This window comes from Leptonychotes weddellii, chromosome 3, assembly GCF_054177405.1.
Source record: "Leptonychotes weddellii isolate Sample4059 chromosome 3, ASM5417740v2, whole genome shotgun sequence".
Classification (NCBI taxonomy): Eukaryota; Metazoa; Chordata; class Mammalia; order Carnivora; family Phocidae; genus Leptonychotes; species Leptonychotes weddellii.
In genome coordinates this window covers 95,743,909-95,762,266 of record NC_138371.1, presented here as the reverse complement: position 1 = coordinate 95,762,266, position 18,358 = coordinate 95,743,909, and the positions used below count along the sequence as shown (strand labels likewise).

The following is an 18,358-nucleotide window of genomic DNA, read 5'->3' as shown; positions in this document are numbered from 1 at the left end:
CTGTCAGCGCCCCACCCCCTACTACTTTGCCCCACTTGCTTGTTTCTAATTGAACTTCTTTTCTAATTCACACTCACAGGTCAACTTCATGCACAAGAACTCATTTGACATTTCTCCTGGTGTGCTGCTTTGAGTGTGGTAGAGACCCAATAGCTATGGTTCTCATGCTAAGCAATTTCGACTTAAAAAAAAATCTCCACATATATTCACTTATGTGGTTTCCATGTTTGCCCTGTGAGTTTCACTTAGTGGAAATATCCTTTTCTTCATCTGACAAAGGAGGGTGTAGGAATTTCCATGATCATTGGCTGCAGGTCAACCAGGAATCGGGTGCCTAGCTTGCTTCTTAACTGGCAGTATTACCTTGGGCAATTTATTTAACTTCTCTTAGGCCCAGTTGGTTTAATCTCTAAAAAAAAGACAATAACTGTATATATCATAAGCTTGTTGGGATATTAACTGAGATAATGTATATAAAGCACGTGGTACAATTACCGACACATACACAATTTTAATAAATGGAAGATCAACATCACTTCCCTGACCAACATAAAATGTTTCTAAGGAATAGGTTTTACCTTGCACTTCACTCCATTTGTGAATCCTTGCCATCATCTGATTGCATAACCACATGGATATAAAGTAGCTACTGAAGAGAGCAGGATGTCCAACTGGCTTGCGAGAGGCCACCTTGGTTTCATGTGCAACAAAAGAATGATTTAAAAATGGGTGATGTGGGGTGCCTGGGTGGCTCAGTCAGTTAAGCATCTGCCTTCTGCTCAGTCATGATCCCATGGTCCTGGGTTCGAGCCCTGTTTCTCCCTCTCCCTCTGTCTGCTGCTCCCCCTGCTTGTGCGATCTCTCTCTCTCTCTGTCAAATAAATAAATAAAATCTTTAAAAAAATAAAAATGGGTGATGTTGAGAAAGGCAAGGAGGTTTTTGTTCAGCAGTGTGCCCAGTGCCATACTGTGGAAAAGGGAGGCAAGCACAAGACTAGACCCAATCTCCATGGTTTATTTGGGAGAAAGACAGGTCAGTCCCCTGGATTTTCTTACACGGATGCCAACAAGAACAAAGGCATCACCTGGGGAGAGGAGACACTGATGAGTATTTGGAGAATCCCGAGAAGTACATCCCTGGAACAAAAATGATCTCCACTGGCATTAAGAAGACAGGGGAAAGAGCAGAATTGATAGCTTATCTCAAAAAAGCGACTAATGAGTAATAGTTGGCCATTGCCTTATTTATTACAAAACAAAAATGTCTCATGACTTTTTTTTTATGTGTACCATATTTAAATTGATCTCATACACCAGAATTCAGATCATGAATGGCTGATAGAATACTTCTTTTAGACAGTCCTGATCTAAATAAGATTGGCTTGTGGTTAAATGAATATGATCAGCTTTTTGAACTTTGATACTAAGTCTGGTTCAGCAAGTGCTGCCACTGTTTTCCCCTCCTAAAAATATGATTGGAATTGACTAGTAATGTTCAGCTTTTCACAGAGATGGTAACTGCCATCTCTAAACTTATAGGAGATTGGTTTTATATTTAGATATATATAAATAGTTATATTAATATATTTAAATACTGAGGAAATCCCGCCCCGGTCTCAGAACAGCAAGACTCAGCTGTGTTTCAAGTTTGCTCGTTAGCCTGTTAAAAGCAAGGGATGAAGACAACCTGGCAGTGTCTTTTTGGTCTCACCTATGCCAATTTGATTAAAATTCCCTGCATCTAAAATGTTGTCTTTTGCTTAATGAAAGGTATTTTAGCATGGTTTATGTATAATATTAAATAAAGAATATTTAACACTTGTCAAAAAAAATAGCTACTGAAACCAAAAAAAAATAGCTACTGAAAAGGTAAATGAACTATTTCGAACATAAGCTTTTCACAAACTGTCCTCCAAATTGGTGAGAGTGTGTCTTCCAAGGCTAACAGGGATGCAGGCTTAGCGGTTCAGCAGCACCTTCTGGATTCTCCGGCAATGGGTCCAAGTAAATGAGGTTTGATTTGCATTTCTTGGCCTTATTATTCCTGTGCCAATAGACTGATAGTGTGTATTAGCAAGAGTTATTATGGCCAGTATCTGGGTTAATGGACAACTGATGATGTCTTACCCTGGGCTCCCTTTTGTCACTTTGTCACACTGAAGCACAGACCTGTCTATAATAACTTCAAATACAACGAAGGTCCACACACAAAATTGTTTGGCGCTGTCATCAAGATAAGTCAGAAATCCATTTAGTTTCCCTAATCACATTTCCAATCCACAAAAGCATGCTGACCAACCTTTGTGAAGTCATCATCATTACCAAACAGAGCAAATGAAATAGAAAACTGACAAATACTGACTTCCTGCTGTGAGCATGAGTCACAAGGAGAAGTGTTTGTATACACTTCATATCAACTGATCCTAAGAATATTGGTCCCATTTTAAAGATTAGAAAATTAAGTCTGAAAAGCAAGCGGCTTACCTATGATCACACACAAGTGTACAAAGACATGATCTCAGCCCTAGAAGAAATTCTTGCCTGGAGACTAAGAAATATTACAGGAGTCTTTAAAAAGGATTAGCTAGTAGGAAGAATAGACTCAACCTTGAGAAGGCCAACTCTCAAGGTCCACTGTTCACAATCACAGAACAACTGGCCACCTACCAATCCTCACTACCTCAGCATGCACCCCAACATACACTCTGCCCTTGCAACAAGTTTGCCCATACCAGGAAGAAAGGTCAGCCCAATATTTACGATTCTTTGGCAGTCTTGCTCTCCAAAGGCCTTCACATGTTGCCATTTACAGAGCTTTTCCATTTTCCATTTCCCTCCCTCTTTGTGTTCCTTGATCTGTCAGTGGTATTGACTTGCTAGACTGACTGATTTCTAATATTCTTTTGAAAATGTCTGCTTTGAGTGTAAAATTCATCCCTTTCACCCCATTACATTCACCCCAGCACAAGCTGACTGCCTGACATCCAACCTCACCTCCTTCCCATCCCTCTTTGATCCCACTCTTCACTGTTCACTGTAGCAATGTAAATGCTATCTGACTTCTCACTCATCTCAAGCCTTTTCTGGAATCTGGACTATTCATGTTGTTCCTTTTCTTGAGAGACCCTTTCTTTTCTTTTTTTTTCTTTTTTTTTTTTTTTTTTGGTGGGGGAGACCCTTTCTTTGTCATCTAGCCATTGCCCCTGCATGTCCCTTCCTGAACACCCCAGCAGGCTCTTCGCCAACACAAGCTTACCGTATTGAACACTCTCCTTTTGTGCTTATAAGATACGATGGGCTTATCTTCACCACAGAAATGCTGACATCAAGTTACAATGACCTATCTCTCTGTCTCTACTCCTTACTATATTCTGAATTCCTTGACAATAGGAATTATATCTATTACATCTATCTAGATATCTATTATATCTATTTATTATTATACCCCTGATCCCTAGCACAATGTATAGAATTAAATACCAGTAGCTATGTTTCAGCTCAGTGTTTGAGAAATGATTTGGACTTTTACATCAATGGATATGATTTAATTGTTATGTTTTCCTCATAGGTATTGGGAAAAATATCTTTCACCCATGTCTTATTATACTATCTATTTTTTATTTAGTAATGATGAGAAATTTCCTTTTTAATAAATATAGAAAGTTATTAATATTGAGCTTTCTAATGCAGAAATTTTGGTAAGGTCTGTGAGAGATGCATTTTAGAGCAAGGAGTCCCTTTGGAAGCTTGTAACATCCTGTATCAAGAGATCTGCTTTGCTCAGAAACAGCCTGCTTCCAAGAAAGAGTAGGGCAGATATCTGGAGGATTGCAACAAAATAAGATTTTAAATTAGATTTGAGTGAAATCTCTTCTGCTGGAAGTGGAAATTACAGCGCAGACACAGGGCATGGTCACCCGGTGATCGCAGTCATGAATCAGCACATCACTGAGCTTGCATCCGTTTTAGAACCTCTGTGGAAGCGAGGTTTAGGAGATTCTAGATGAAGTACTGGGGGCACGTTGCAGCTGCTCCCATTCTTTCAAGTCAGAGGAGGTCATTATATTTGGGGACATGCAAAATCTTAGATCAAAATATGACTAATATTCTTCATTTTCTCATGAAGAGAAACTCAAGCCTTCAGGAGAAAACCTGAAGCTGAACGTGAGCCTAACGAAGCTTCAAATTGCATGCCCTTCGTCTCATGGGCACTGAAGTCCGCCTCTGTTGTGACCATCAAACCAAAGATCAGGGCACGTCACCTGTTGGGCTGGAGCAATTCCATGGGAGCAGGTTCAAGTACAAAGAGCAATAACCTACCTTGTGGAACCCCAGGAGAGCATGCACAACAGCCAACTGCAGAGGAAATGGTATGGGGCAGGCAGTTACGGACACTGGAGAGACACGAGTGAGCAGGACGGGATGATTTGTTCCTGCAAAAGGGATGGGCATGGCCCACAAACTGCACAACTCTCCTGTCTCACCTTCGAGGATTTCAGGTGCTGTTGGCTTTTACTTACCAAAGTGAAAAGCATTCCACAGGGCCCCTGGGTGGCTCAGTCAGTTAAGCGTCTGCCTTCGGCTCAGGTCATGATCCCAGTGTCCCAAGGCCAGATCCCGGATCGGGTCCTGCATCAGGTCCCGCATCAGGCTCCCCACTCAGTGGGGAGTCTGCTTCTCCCTCTGACCCTACCCCCTCTCGTGCTTTCTCTCAAATAAATAAATAAAAATCTTTAAAAAGAAAGAAAAGCATTCCACAAAAGCTTCTAGAGAATTGTTTCTAACTCCTTCAAGCCCACATCCCAGAGTCTTCCTCACCAGCCTGATGAGATCCTGATGAGCTCTAGACATTCACCACCAGGCTTGCTTGCCCCATGCTTGTAAGGCCTCTGATTTAAGAGCTTAATCTACTCTGCAGAATTACTAATATCGCACAAATGGGTGTGATTCAATCACTTATGTCGTAATCATCTTAAGTTTTATTTATGACAGTTCCAAAGAGCTTCCTAACTTTTAACATATTCAGCTCTTGAAGCCTGGTATGAAAGTGGCAGTTAAGGGAAAACCCCATTTCCCTAATCAGTCCTAGGTGTGTTGTTCTGTAGAGCCCCAAACAGAGGTTCTTTAGGGGCACGTCTTCCCTGATGCCAGATGGCACCTTTTTGTCCCCCTCCCACCAACAAACATCCTGCTGAGTGTTCTCAACTGTTCAGCACACATCTCTGGGCTAGAGGACTCTCTGTAATCCAACCAAGATGCCCTAAATTATCTTGACACAAAAAAACCCTGGGGAGAAGGAAACACCGTGGTTCCCTGGAATCTGTTTTGCCTTTAGGATAAAGCTCCCTAGCAGAACCACTCACTCTGTGATGCTGTTCCAGAGTCATTTTTTGTGTGTGTGGCTGTCTGAATACAGACCTATTTCCCAAATCTTGGAGGTCAAGTTCTCTGAAGCATCCAGCACTCCCCATACAGTTTCTCCCATTTAGTATTTCTCTTGCCCCTCACCTCCACCCATATTCACTTGGGTAAGATAAACCTGTTCTTGGAGATTCAGTTCTAAACTTAATCTCTGAGAAGGCCTTTTGATGGCTCTCCACTGCCATTACTCAGTTAGAGATGAAACGGAACATAAAATTTACGATTTTCAATCGCACATTGGATTTCTCTTTCTCTCCCATTAATGAGTAAACAGTTTGAAGGAAGCAGTGGTAGAACCTCAACAAGTAGGGTTTTGCAGTGCTTGCCAAATGGTGGATTCTCAGTACATCATTGATTAATGGAAAAACGTATCTAAACATTCGTAGCTAGTGCTGGTGACCCAGAGACTTCTACACATGGTTCCAGTGTGCTTAAGCTATGGGCCTAGAATTGTAAAAAAAAAACAAAAGCAAACAAACAAACAAAAAAACTTGCCTAGGTGCCAAACAAGCAGCACCGAGGCAATTATTTATTATAGAATATCTGTCTCAATCACCTCATTCTTATCGTACTTTGGCGAGAATTCATGGTGCGGTTTTCTGACTCCAGGATAAATATACTAACATATTCCTAGACACACTGAAAATAAACCTTAATCAAAGTCAAACATCCAGAAACGGCCTTTGGTTGACCCCTAAGTGGCACACCATGCCAGTGGAGCGACGTGACATGGCACAGAAGCCATAGGGCAATTAACGTTCTTTCCCTTGATTTCAATTTGCATTCTCCTCCTTAAAAGGTGGTTCTTTCTCTCCCTTTGTAATTGGAGGTAATTAATATAAGCCCCTCTTATTCTTTCTAGATGGACCAAAGTCATCTTTCTTACCTTTGTCAGTTACTCCATCCCAGCCAGGGTTTGAGTACGGCCCACTGGGACCCTTATATTTTATGACTTCTGAGTCTGGCCGAAGAGATTCTAATTACCCCCTAGGAGGCCTCTGTGCTGGCTGAGTTTGCCTCCGCTTTCAGCCGCTCAGGTTATCAGCTTTCCAGGGGACTCCGCGCTTTGGCGCTCGGTGCTGCTGGTCAGTGGGACTGTTCCTCCCCACCCCATACAATACAGCCATCCACAGAGGCCTGACAATTCAAACGGGTCCATTTTTTTCCTATGCTGTTTTTTTTTCCTGTCAGTTTCAAACGGTTTTAAAATATCAAATTTGCCAGGCATGCAATGCGGTTAGAATGAATCAGTGATCAGAAGGAGACATTTTAATGGGGTTTTCACTAAAATGCCCAGAGTGATTTTTGAAGTAACAGCCTAGACCAGCCAAATTGTTTAATTCTGTCTTGGCAAATCAACACCTTTGTAAGAAGTTTCTAAAAGTCATCAAGATATAAAATTTATACTTATCCTAACTTGTTCACTCTGCCAGTAACAATCACCCTCAACAATGACTGAACACGTATAATAACCAGGTGTCTTGAATCCTGACAATAGAGCAAAATGGCAGATCTTATTATCTTCATTTTGTTGTTGTTGTGTTGTTTTAAATTCACTGCTATAACTATAGCCCTGGGGATGGTGTCAGGCAGACACGGTACACCCTAAGTAAATAAAAAAAAAGTAATCGTTTAATTTAACAGATAAGAAAACTGAGGTTCACTATCTTGCTGCTAATTCCTCACTTCAATCAGGAATGTCACTATTTGCCCGCTAGATCTCAACAGCTGCCAACATGTGCGTACGTGCCCACACACACACACACACACACACACACACACACACAAACAGGCAGTAAAACCAAAAGCCAGCTTCAAAAACAGTCAGATCAGAGCAGAGACACTGCCCCAACATCTCCATTGATGTCATTTCTATTCTACACTTCCATTAACACAGCTTGAGATGAAGCATAATTGATAGCCACATTGTGAATCATATTACAATTTGACCAACAAAAATATTCAAATTTGTGTTCCCCAAACTGGTTAAGAAATCAAGATTTATCATCCTCTATTTGCTTTCTTTTTAATTTTGTGAAACTTAAAAGGTACAGATAAGCACCCTGAAAAACACATTCCATGTGCTTATCTCATTCTTCTCACAAAATGCTAGCAATATTTACAATTTTTTTGAACTAACATACACATCTTTATATTGACCCCAGCTGAATTTCAAGTGTTTACTTGTCCCCATTTTTTTAGCCTGGCATGATATTTTGAATACACCATCTAACACATAAAATATTTATCTGCCTCTGTATTATGTGTGAATGTGATAAGCATGCATGATATGCGCTGGAGTTGTGTTTGAGATGATAGAATAGCACAGAGCCTTGTGGCATTTCACCAGGACACGCCTTCCCATTAGAAAGTGAAACGCTCCTTGGGTGTGGTTGTTTTGATATCTGTAATTCCAGGTATTTGCAGTACCAACCAGCCAACCTTTCTCCACCACATCCCCAACACTGTTCAGAGTCATCATTGGAAATCAAAGGAAATTGTTAACTTTATGCAGAATTTTGTTTAATGCCTTCTCATTTATTTCTTAATTTTCATGCCCCATGACCTGTAGGCCTGGGTTAATGTTATGTATTCTGTATGTAGAAGCGGTGTCTTCAGAAAAGTGTTTTTTTTTTTTTTTCCTCTGAACAAGCCTCAATTTCATTATCCATCAAGTACTCATTGGTACTCATCAATGTGAAAATAAATCACACATGTTAAAGCTTAGAAAAGAGCCCCAGTCATGCTAGTGCTCAATACATATCAATATTTGCTGGCCCTCTTCTTCACTCCCATCAATTCCATGGACCCTATAAACCCTTAATGGTACTTATGTCTGCAGGACCTTCAGTTGATCCAGACATCATAATTGTAGGCATTCATAGTTAAACCAAATTAAAATAGACGTTGTTTGCCAAACCAATCCATTATATGTTTTATAATTGTTTTTGTTTTTTTTTTAATTTGTGTAGTTTAAAATTAACTCTTCATGGTAGATAGCTCCATGGGTTTTGGTAAATGATTGGAGTCATGTATCTACCACCACAAGCAAGATACAGAAGAGTTCCTCACCCCAAATGATCCCTTCTTGCTGCCCCTTTGGTCAGATGCTCTTCAGCCCCACATCCTGGTAGCCACTCACCTGTTCTCTGTTCCTATAATTTTGTCTTTTTCAGAATGTCATATAAATGTTGTATGAGCATAAGTTTTCTTTTATCTTAAACATTCAGAGGGTGGTTGCTGGGTCATGTGGCTAATTATGTTTAGCTTTATATAAAACTGCCAAGTTGTTTGCCAAATTGTTTGCCAAAGTGGTTGCCCCAGTTTGCAATGTATGAGACTCACAGTTGTTCTGTATGATCACCAACCCTGTGTAATGTCAGATCTATGTACGATAAAATTACACTTAATTTTAGTCATTCTAGTAGGTGTCTAGTACAATCTCATCGCAGTTTTAATTTGTTTGCTAATAACGTTGAACATCTTTTCATGTGTTCACTTGCCAAGCATTTTGGGTAAAGTGTCTGTTGAAGATTTTTTTACCCATTTTCTAATTGGATTTGTTATTGTTGTTGAGTTTTTTAAAGTTTCCTACATATTCTGCAAACAAGTCCTGTCAACTGTGATTTGCAAACATTTTCTCCCAGTCTGTGGCTTTGTCTTTTTAGTCTCTGAACACAGTGTTTTTTGTTTTTTGTGGGTTTTTTTTTTTTTTGGCATAGCAAAAGATTTAAAATTTGGACAAGTCTAATTTGTTATTTTTCATAAGTTTTATAGATCATGCTTCGGAGTTATATAGAAGAACCCTTTGCCTAACTCGAGTCACAGATATTTTATCCCTTTTTTTTCTAGGAGTTTCATAGTTTTACAGTTTATTTGTATGTGTATGATGCATTTTGAGTTAATTTTATACAAGATGTGAGGCACAGGCTGAAGTTCTTCTTTTTTTCAAATAGATGTCTGATCTTTCCAGCACCATTTGTTGAAAAGACTCTTGTTTTTTCATGGAATTGTTTTTGTACCTTTATCAAAAATAAGTAGACTATACTAATGTGGACCTATTTCTGGACTCTCCATTCTTTTCCACTGGTTTTTGTGTCCATTCTTACACCAATTCCAAACTGTCTTGATCACTATAGTTTTATAATAAGACTTCAATGAGGTACTGTGAGTCTTCCAACTTTGCTATTTTTCAATATAATTTAAATTTAAAAATCAGATTGTTAATAGCTACAAGAAAATCCTGGCAGGATTTGGATTGGGATTGTATCGACTTTATAGATTTCTCCAACTATACTGACCCATGACACATTTTATGGAGCTTTACCATCCCTGGCCCTGGTCATTCATGTGTGATGGTATCCTTTTTATGTTGTTGTTTCCACAGCCACCAGCAATAGACCCTCTCTCTCAACCCCTTCTCCACCCTGTCTTTCATTTGAATCTTACAGTATTAGTTATAGTTAGAATGCAGTAGATTCATCTCTTTTTGTTTCTTAAATTTCACATGAGTGAAATCATACGGTATTTGTCTTATGCAACTGATGAATCACTAAATTCTACCTCTGAGACAAATAATACAGTATATGTTAACTAAACTGAACTTAAAGTAAAAAAAAAAAAACAAAAAAAACCAGAATGCAGTAAGCAAAAGATTCATCTGGCCCCATACATAGTTCAGGAGAAAAACACTATAAAGAACACAAAGGTAAAGTGACATTAAAGTTAGTAATCTCTCCAGATAGCTCATCACCAATCCAGCCACAACGCTCTGTAATATGCCAGCCGAAACCTGCCAAAACCCTATCAGACCCAAACAGATACTCAATAGCAATTTCCCCCAGTTACAAAATCCAGCCAATAGATCTGCTTAAGGCTCAGCCTAATGCATTCAGTGACTGACTGGGGTCTGCAACAGCAGGCCCTTACTCCAGATGGTTGTAGCTCTGATAGTTAGATTTGCCAGTGCTCTGATGGAGCCCTGGCTCTCCTCTTTGGCTTCACAATGACTTGATCCCTATCTCTGATGAGATAAGACATCTAAAGGCAATGGAAATATGTCTTGGCCCAGCATTAAATTGCAACCAGCCCCTTAGAAGGGAACAATTCAAGACATTACATTTAAAAAAAAAAAGAAAGGAAGAAAGGAAGGAAGAAAAACCATAAAATGCAAACCAAGACAATTATAACAGAAAATTAATGTCTCTGTTATTTTTAATCCAGGCCTCTCAGGTCACTTTGCTAACAGAGCTCTATGCGACAGAACATTAAATTGGCCAATTGTACACTGCTGCAGCTGTGGCCCTGAGCCCCATCCAATATTTGTTCCTGAAACGGCTGTATTTTTCCTTTCAGGTCCTCCTGAGGTGAGGTACCCTGAAGATTTGCTTTCTTCTCAGTGCTCATTACTCACCTTAAAAGAAGCCTCTTCACATTTGACTTAAGGAGCAGTCATTGTCTTTCATATTGGATGAAAAAAGGAAGAGATGGTGGAAAACAGAGATATCCTGAAGTAAGAGCGGTTCGATGGAGAGAGGCCCAGGAACAAGGCTGGGGAGAGCCTGTCGTGAGGCTTCGGTGAGTCACATGACCCTGGGACTTGCCATGATGTATCTTGTGTTTTTAAGTGAAACTAGCAGATCCAGAATTAAATCCAGAAAAAGAAAAAAAAAAAAAAAAAAAAGATCATCTTAGGAGATCTGGGTGAATAAAAATGTTTCTAATATGCTAAACATATTCTATTTATAATGGTAACAAAATAATTTGCGCGTGCCCTTTCTGCAGGACATCTTCTTTCCGGCAGCAATTTTCTCACCAGCATTTCAGGCATGAGAAATGCACTTGTGGAGACTGAAATTTGAGCAGGGGAAGGTAAATAGTCTTGAAAGAATATTAACAAGGCTGTGATTTCTGACTTACTAAACCATCTTGTTTTCATAGTTTCTCTGAATCATACTTCTTAAGCTCCTTTGTTCCATTTACATTTTATTGATAACTGTTCACTTTCTGGTGACTTATATTTGCCTTTGGATTCCATTAAAATCATAGACTTATCTAACATTCAGGCACTGCCTTACAGCCCTTAAGTAGCAACTCCTGGCTATCCTGCCCCAAACACGTAGTCTCCATTTGTGGCTTCTGGATATCTTGGATGCCCAAGAAAGATCCAATCTGATATCCTAGGCAATTGGCAAGAACATGCACATTATGATACATTAAGTCATTTATTCATTTAATCTGTATTTAATAAGCACCACATATTACAAACTGAGTGACACAAGAAAGGTGTGTCTGATTTTAAGGTGGTTGCCTATCAGCTCCCAAACCCCTAGAATCTGAATTCATCTTGGCTTATAGTTTCCTCTAGATAAAACCCAACTCAAATACAGTTCTTGTATCCAATCACAGCAGGAGGCTAGAAGCTAAATTTCTAACATCCATCTTCGGTTACATTTTCCTTCAGCTCTCTATCTATCCAGGATATATAGGAATCAAAAAAAATGTTTTTTTTCTGAGGATTTGGTCTTTAGATGTTGGACATTCCCTTAGAGGATAGGTTTCACTCTTTCTATTTATTTCCTCTATAGAGATTAGCTTTAGCTGCCTATGCAACCTCAAATGTCATTTGTAGCTGGGAGGTCTACTAACCTATTTTGGAGAAATATTTTGCCAACGGAGAGTATTTGGAAACAAGGCCAAAAAGGTAAGTTGGGGCCCAGTCTTAGAAAGCAGTCACTGTCAAGCTAATAAACCCAAATTTATTTATTAGACAATAATAAAAAACTCTTAGAAGTTTTGTTTCTTTAATTTTTTGAACACATAATCATAATGAAGAACAAGCAAGGTTAACCTGATGAAAATGTGTAGTTTTGGTTTTTACATGCAAGAGACTATCTGAATTCAGGGAAATTGTTTGAAACTTAACAGAATATTCCAAAAGTAAAAAACAAAATAAAGGGGCGCCTGGGTGGCTCAGTTGGTTAAGCGACTGCCTTCAGCTCAGGTCATGATCCCAGGGTCCTGGGATCGAGTCCCGCATCGGGCTCCCTGCTCTGCGGGAAGCCTGCTTCTCCCTCTCCCACTCCCCCTGCTTGTGTTCCCTCTCTCGCTGTGTCTCTCTTTGTCAAATAAATAAATAAAATCTTTAAAAAAATTAAAAATTAAAAATTAAAAAATAAAACAAAAAGAAGTGATTATTTAAAATATTATCAAAAATAAATAAATAAATAAATAAATAAAGGATATTATCAATCATCATGAAAAAAATGAATATAAAAAATATTGAGACAAAAAGTACATCTGGACTAAATAAATAATAATTTAGTCAATCATGCATTAACCAGCTTTTCTTCATTTTATTTCTTGAAGGAACTAAAGTTCATTAATGTGGAAGACAGAAGAGAAGCAAAGAGCATAGGATGATTCTCATGAGTGGTGACTGAGACACAGATCCTTCAGTGGATGTGATTTTCTCATCTTTGCCCTCTCTAGAAACAAAACAAACAAACAAACAAACAAAAAACCAATACTGGGGCCCAAGAAAAGAAGTAATTTTCTATTCTATGGTAACACCATGGAGTTCAGCCAATTAAACTTTACTTGAAATGCAGAGTTGTTATTTCTGTCTCAGCATGCTGCTGGCACAAATACACAAGAACCAGAGAGAGGGAAGGACATAATCTTTCAGATACTTTTTGATAAACGCACTCTAGATTTTTGATCCTGAGAAGAATAAAGATGAAAATTAAGGACACGAGAAAAAATAATAAATTCAAATGATTAAAACAGTTAACATCCAGCCCTGGAATTGGCCCATCCTAACTACTCATGGAAAACCCATTTGTAATGGTTTCTAGTTAATGTCTAACTTCTTACACTATAGCTGGTGTTAGTCTTTAAAATTGTAATTAAGTGACTAATTTAATTTCTCAAATTGCCATTACATTTTCTTTTGGTGTGGCCTGAGTTTAAATTATTAATATACTTGCAATTTATTTTTCATACTTTTCTTTTGTGAACAAATGTGCTCTGGCTTTTGTAAGGGCTAATGAACTTAGGGTTTCAGATTATGAGTTTATTTCATAATGTTTCATATTATTTTGAACTCTCGACATCTTATTTTTCTAGGCACATTTTCCTTTTCTCTGTAGTTTTGCAAGGACAATCAAAGCATGTATTGTATCTTATTATCCAATGTGTGAAGGATCATTTGTTGTCCAAGAAGTCTTTTATCGCTTTTCTATCCTTACAATTACTTTTTCTATCCAAATAATACTTCTTAAATGCTAATTTAGTCACATGTGACCCAATGGAGTCTTAATGCCTCAAGAACAATGGCACAGCTCACTTCTCAGTGGCTCCCAGAAAGTCTAGACGGCAGTGTTGAGTGCTCTTTCAGATGTCAATGAGGAGAAGTTTGCAGGGCCAGGGCTCTGAAGAGAAGGAATTAACAGGCCAGGGGCCAGGATCTATTGCTCCCCAGTGAGAACTGAAAACAAAATAGACAAAACTAAAACCAAAACCCAGAAGGGCCTCTCCCATATGGTACTGATGTCAGAATTTAGTGCAGAAAAGAAAGGATTTGGAGATTAGTGCTACACCCACAGAGTGCAACTGAAAAATCTTTAACATTGCCAGAAGCTCTCTCCACATGACATTAAACATCTGTTTAAAAATTAATCTTTTAAATGGATATTCCCAAATAACTTCATAGTTAACAAAATGCAGACAAGATTTTTTTTTTCTATTTTTCTCGGTTTTGTTAAGGCAAAACAATGCACACACACACACAAGCACACACACAGCTTTTTGTGTCCTGTATTTTTCTAACTTTTCAGGTCTTATAACCAAACACTTCTGTGCTCAATATACCAATCATACATGATAACCAAGTATTTGAAGTATATAATTAGACAAACAGACAAGCACATACATGTGTACACACACACACACACAGAGGCATGCTGAGAAAGAACTGGTTCTTTTGTTTGATTTTTAGGAACTGTCAGAAAGATTCCTTTCTAGATGGTAATGAAAATGAAATCAAAGCAGAAGTGGTTTATTGAAGTTAATCTATGAAGCAAAAATTTTAAATCTCTTCACAGTGGACTTCTAGAGAAGCAAGGTGGTGTGACTAATAAATTATTAGTGGGAATTATGAAAAAAAAAAGACCTGTACCAGTAAAAATTATGAGGAAGCCTCTAATCCACCCCTCAGAAACCTTGTAAGTAAATGTCATGTTTGACAAAGTAGTTCATGTTGAGAAACACCATCTGTGAGGAATATTAGAAACTAGAAGTAGATGTCATGCTTGATAAAGCTGGTAATGCCGATGCCCATCAGAAGAGCTCACTAATATTTCAACAGCTCTGGGAAAAGATAGTCAAGAGAAAAAAAATGATGGGTTTGAAGGAAACACCTGAGACCACTGCTAATGAAAACAAGCACATGAGAATATTCTGTATAAAAATGTTTCCCATCCAAACAAGTTACTTGTACTTCTACTAGGGGACCATGCCACCTAATATTTATTATTTCCTCTCTGCTTCCAGCTAACATCTTGATTTGTCCTCTGACACTCATTAAATATGGTTTCTGTGCACATACTAATATGCAACAGCCTTGAAAATTCAAAAACAAAACAAAACAGGAAGCCAACAAGTCTCATTCCCCATTCTGGACACATACTACCATTCAACTCAATAAGTATATTTTGGGGGTGTTTTCTGTGGCAGAATCTGTGCTGGGCACCACAGGCACATGCCTGCCCTCAGGGAGCTCACAATCTAGTATAAATGCGCATGGAGAGAGGATAGCTCATGACAAGCCCATGTGGTAAATCCTCACAATGAGCATACACAGTCAGCAGCATCTGTAGAGGAGGATACGGCACTAGTTATGCTAGGAAGACTCACATGAGCCATGTGGTGAAGGATGACTGGTAGTGTTACAGGATCGCAGGGTTCTTGTCTCATGGAGTCGAAGAATGAACCTCGCAGACACAAAAGGGTGAAGTGAAATGAAAGTTTATTAAGTGAAGGTAAGAGCAGAAAGGAAAAAAGAAGTTCTCTAGAGTGACAGGGGTCCCGAATGGGTTGCCACTGAGGTCTTTTAGTGGCAGTCTTTTATTGAAACTGACTGGGAAGCTTGTGGCCTTGAGATTCTTGTGCCATCTTGGTTTGAGTAAGGACTATTGATAACACCCTTAATGACTTAATTCTTTGAGGTTTATTCATTGTCTGTGATACACTGTAGTTGCCCAAGAAAAATACTCTGGACCATCCCAAGGCCAGGTGGTCTGTGTTTTTTTTTTTAATCTCTTATTCACTCTGTCTCAGCACTTCTGCCTGCCAGGTATAGTCTCAGAGCCCAGACAGGGGCCCCCTATCTCTCCCTGTCTATACCTTAACCCTTTCCTTACTCAGTAGTTCATCAGGTGGTAAGAACCTAGATAAGGTCATGCCTATATTTCCCTGAAAGCTCAGACAAATTCCACTAATGGTCTTCTCAGTGCATTGTGCCCTTGTAGTTATCTGTAAAACAAATGTTAATTTTCAGCCGTCTCCACTTAACTACAAATTCCATGTTGGTGGTGACAACTGTTCTGTTCACCATTTTATCTGAAGTAATTAAGACAAATTCAATAAGTTCAAAATCAATTAACTGACAGATTGTTCTAGAAAACCCTTGGTAAATTTTCCTTGTACAGGTCTCCTGACATCCACTCTATAATTAATGATATACTTCCTTTACTCAAACATAAATAAACAAATAAACAAAAGATGGAAAAACCAAACTATGTCTGTTAAGAAAGTTGTACTAAAATGTGTCTGTTCCTTTCTTTGGAAGGTGACTTTCTCGTATACTGCACCACACAAAGCACACTTGCAAAGCTGTTGTTGGAAGGAAGGAAGGAAGGAACGAACAAACGAATGAACGAACGAACGAACGAAAGAATGAATGAAAGAACGAACGAAGGAAAAGGAAGGAAGGAAGGAAGGAAAAGGAAGGAACGAACGAACGAATGAGTGAAGGAATGAACAAAGGAATGAACGAAGGAAAAGGAAGGAAGGAAGGAAAAGGAAAGAAAAGTAAAAAGGAAAGAAAAGAAAAGGACAGAAACTTGCTTCAGTGTGTGTTTGCTCACTGTCACTGCAGCTATAAGGATGGACAGGAAAGTGGCCTCTCGACTAACCTCAAATGCCTAATGTAGTTATGAGATTGGGTTATGAAATAGGTCTTCCCTTTGAAAAATTGTCTTCAGTATGAAAGAAAAAACCTTTCATCTTTGTTTCTCTCCAAAACCAGGAGTCAAGGACTGCTCAGACTTTTGGGAAACAAAACAAAAACCCTCACAAAGCAAAAGATTACAACATGTCAGTGGAGGGCTGGATTTAGTGTAAGTATTATCTGATTATTATTTAATATCATTTGGTAAAGGACAAAGGGCAATAGATATGTACCTGACCTAGGGCTGAAGTCTCCTCTGCCATAAAATTCCTCTTCATTTCTCATTTTAAAAGAATCAAAATTAAATTTGGCCAGGATTTTGGCCAGCACTTAAAACTTTAAGTACGTAGGGATTAGTAGGTAAAGAAAGCATAATAAAAGGGATCAGTATTATTTTCCGGAAGCTTTCCATGTACCAGACAATATGCTGATCTTAAAGGGACAGCATTTACCCCCACAGAGCTCTGTTCAGTTATGTGAGAAGTTTTAAGTACTGGGTTGAGAAGGGTGTCTACTGGGTCAAAATACCAGAGGGTGTTGACAGTCTGTAAAAAATGTAGTGGGACACATGGCTAGTAGGACAAATACAATCATAATAACCCGGCTTTGGTACATATGGCTGTCTTGAAAAGAATTTTCTGGAATTGGGAAGAGAGAAAGAAAATCATGACCTACCTCTTCTGTGATCATGGATGACTTAAATAGAACTAGAGATGAACATCTACTATAATTCAACATCAAACCAATTTTACCTTTTTGAAGGCAAGCGTGCTGACAACAATATTAGGATTTATCTTCTAATAAGTTATCTAAGAGAGACAGTCTCTAAGTGTCTCGGTGATATATATGTGCCTATTAGAAATAGGATACAGCCATATATTCAGTAAACTGGAGAGAAAAAAAAATAGCAACTCTGTATTATAGTCATTTTGGTATTAGAGCAAAATGTTTTAAGTTCAAATAATCCTGTGTTCAGATTCCAACAAATCCATTTGCTGTTGGATAAGACAGAAATCAAATGTAAATATCTACACTGCAGACTTTTCATGGATATTAGAACAGTACCTCGTACATAGTTGGTCAATAAAATTTGCCCTGGATTAGCCTCCATAAAATAGGATTCCCCTCTCCTTCTCCATTTTTTCTTATGACCCTTCTCCTTTTTGTATCTTCCTTTCTTTACTACATGTTCCCCACTTGTGAAGGCTGGCATAAAGCATCTAGTGGTTAGAAGATGGTGATCTTTAGTATTGCTTCTAGGGCAGGAAGCTACCAGTAAGAGAAGCACGGGTGGAGGATCTATTTTTCCTTCCCAGTTGAACACACAAGGGACTCCTCCAGCTGAAAGAGGTTTAGAGGGCCTTCTGCTCACCACATGTCACAGAGTTTATTGATCCACTGAGAGTGGCAGCTCACAAAGAACACAGACAAAATGTTCACACTTTGTCTCACAAAGATGGAAGTGAGACAGTCATGGAGCCTCAGTCCCACAGAGTTACTCCCATTAACCAAAAGAACAGGAAGTTAACATTCTGCAAAGCATATGTGAGAAAAACAAGTACACAGAAATAAATAAATAAATAAATAAATAAATAAATAAATAAATAAATATCAATTAAGGTACATCTTTTGGAGATTGAGGAAAACTAAGACCTTTTAGTTAGAAATTATAAGGGCTAGGATCAAAGAAATGGAGTTATAAACTGG

At 38.6% G+C, this 18,358-nt stretch overlaps 1 pseudogene; it reads left to right on the top strand.

Moving 5' to 3' along the window:
- The first annotated feature begins 639 nt into the window (after positions 1–639).
- On the top strand, positions 640–2,515 carry LOC145720808 (cytochrome c pseudogene; annotated as a pseudogene).
- The last annotated feature ends 15,843 nt before the right edge of the window (positions 2,516–18,358 follow it).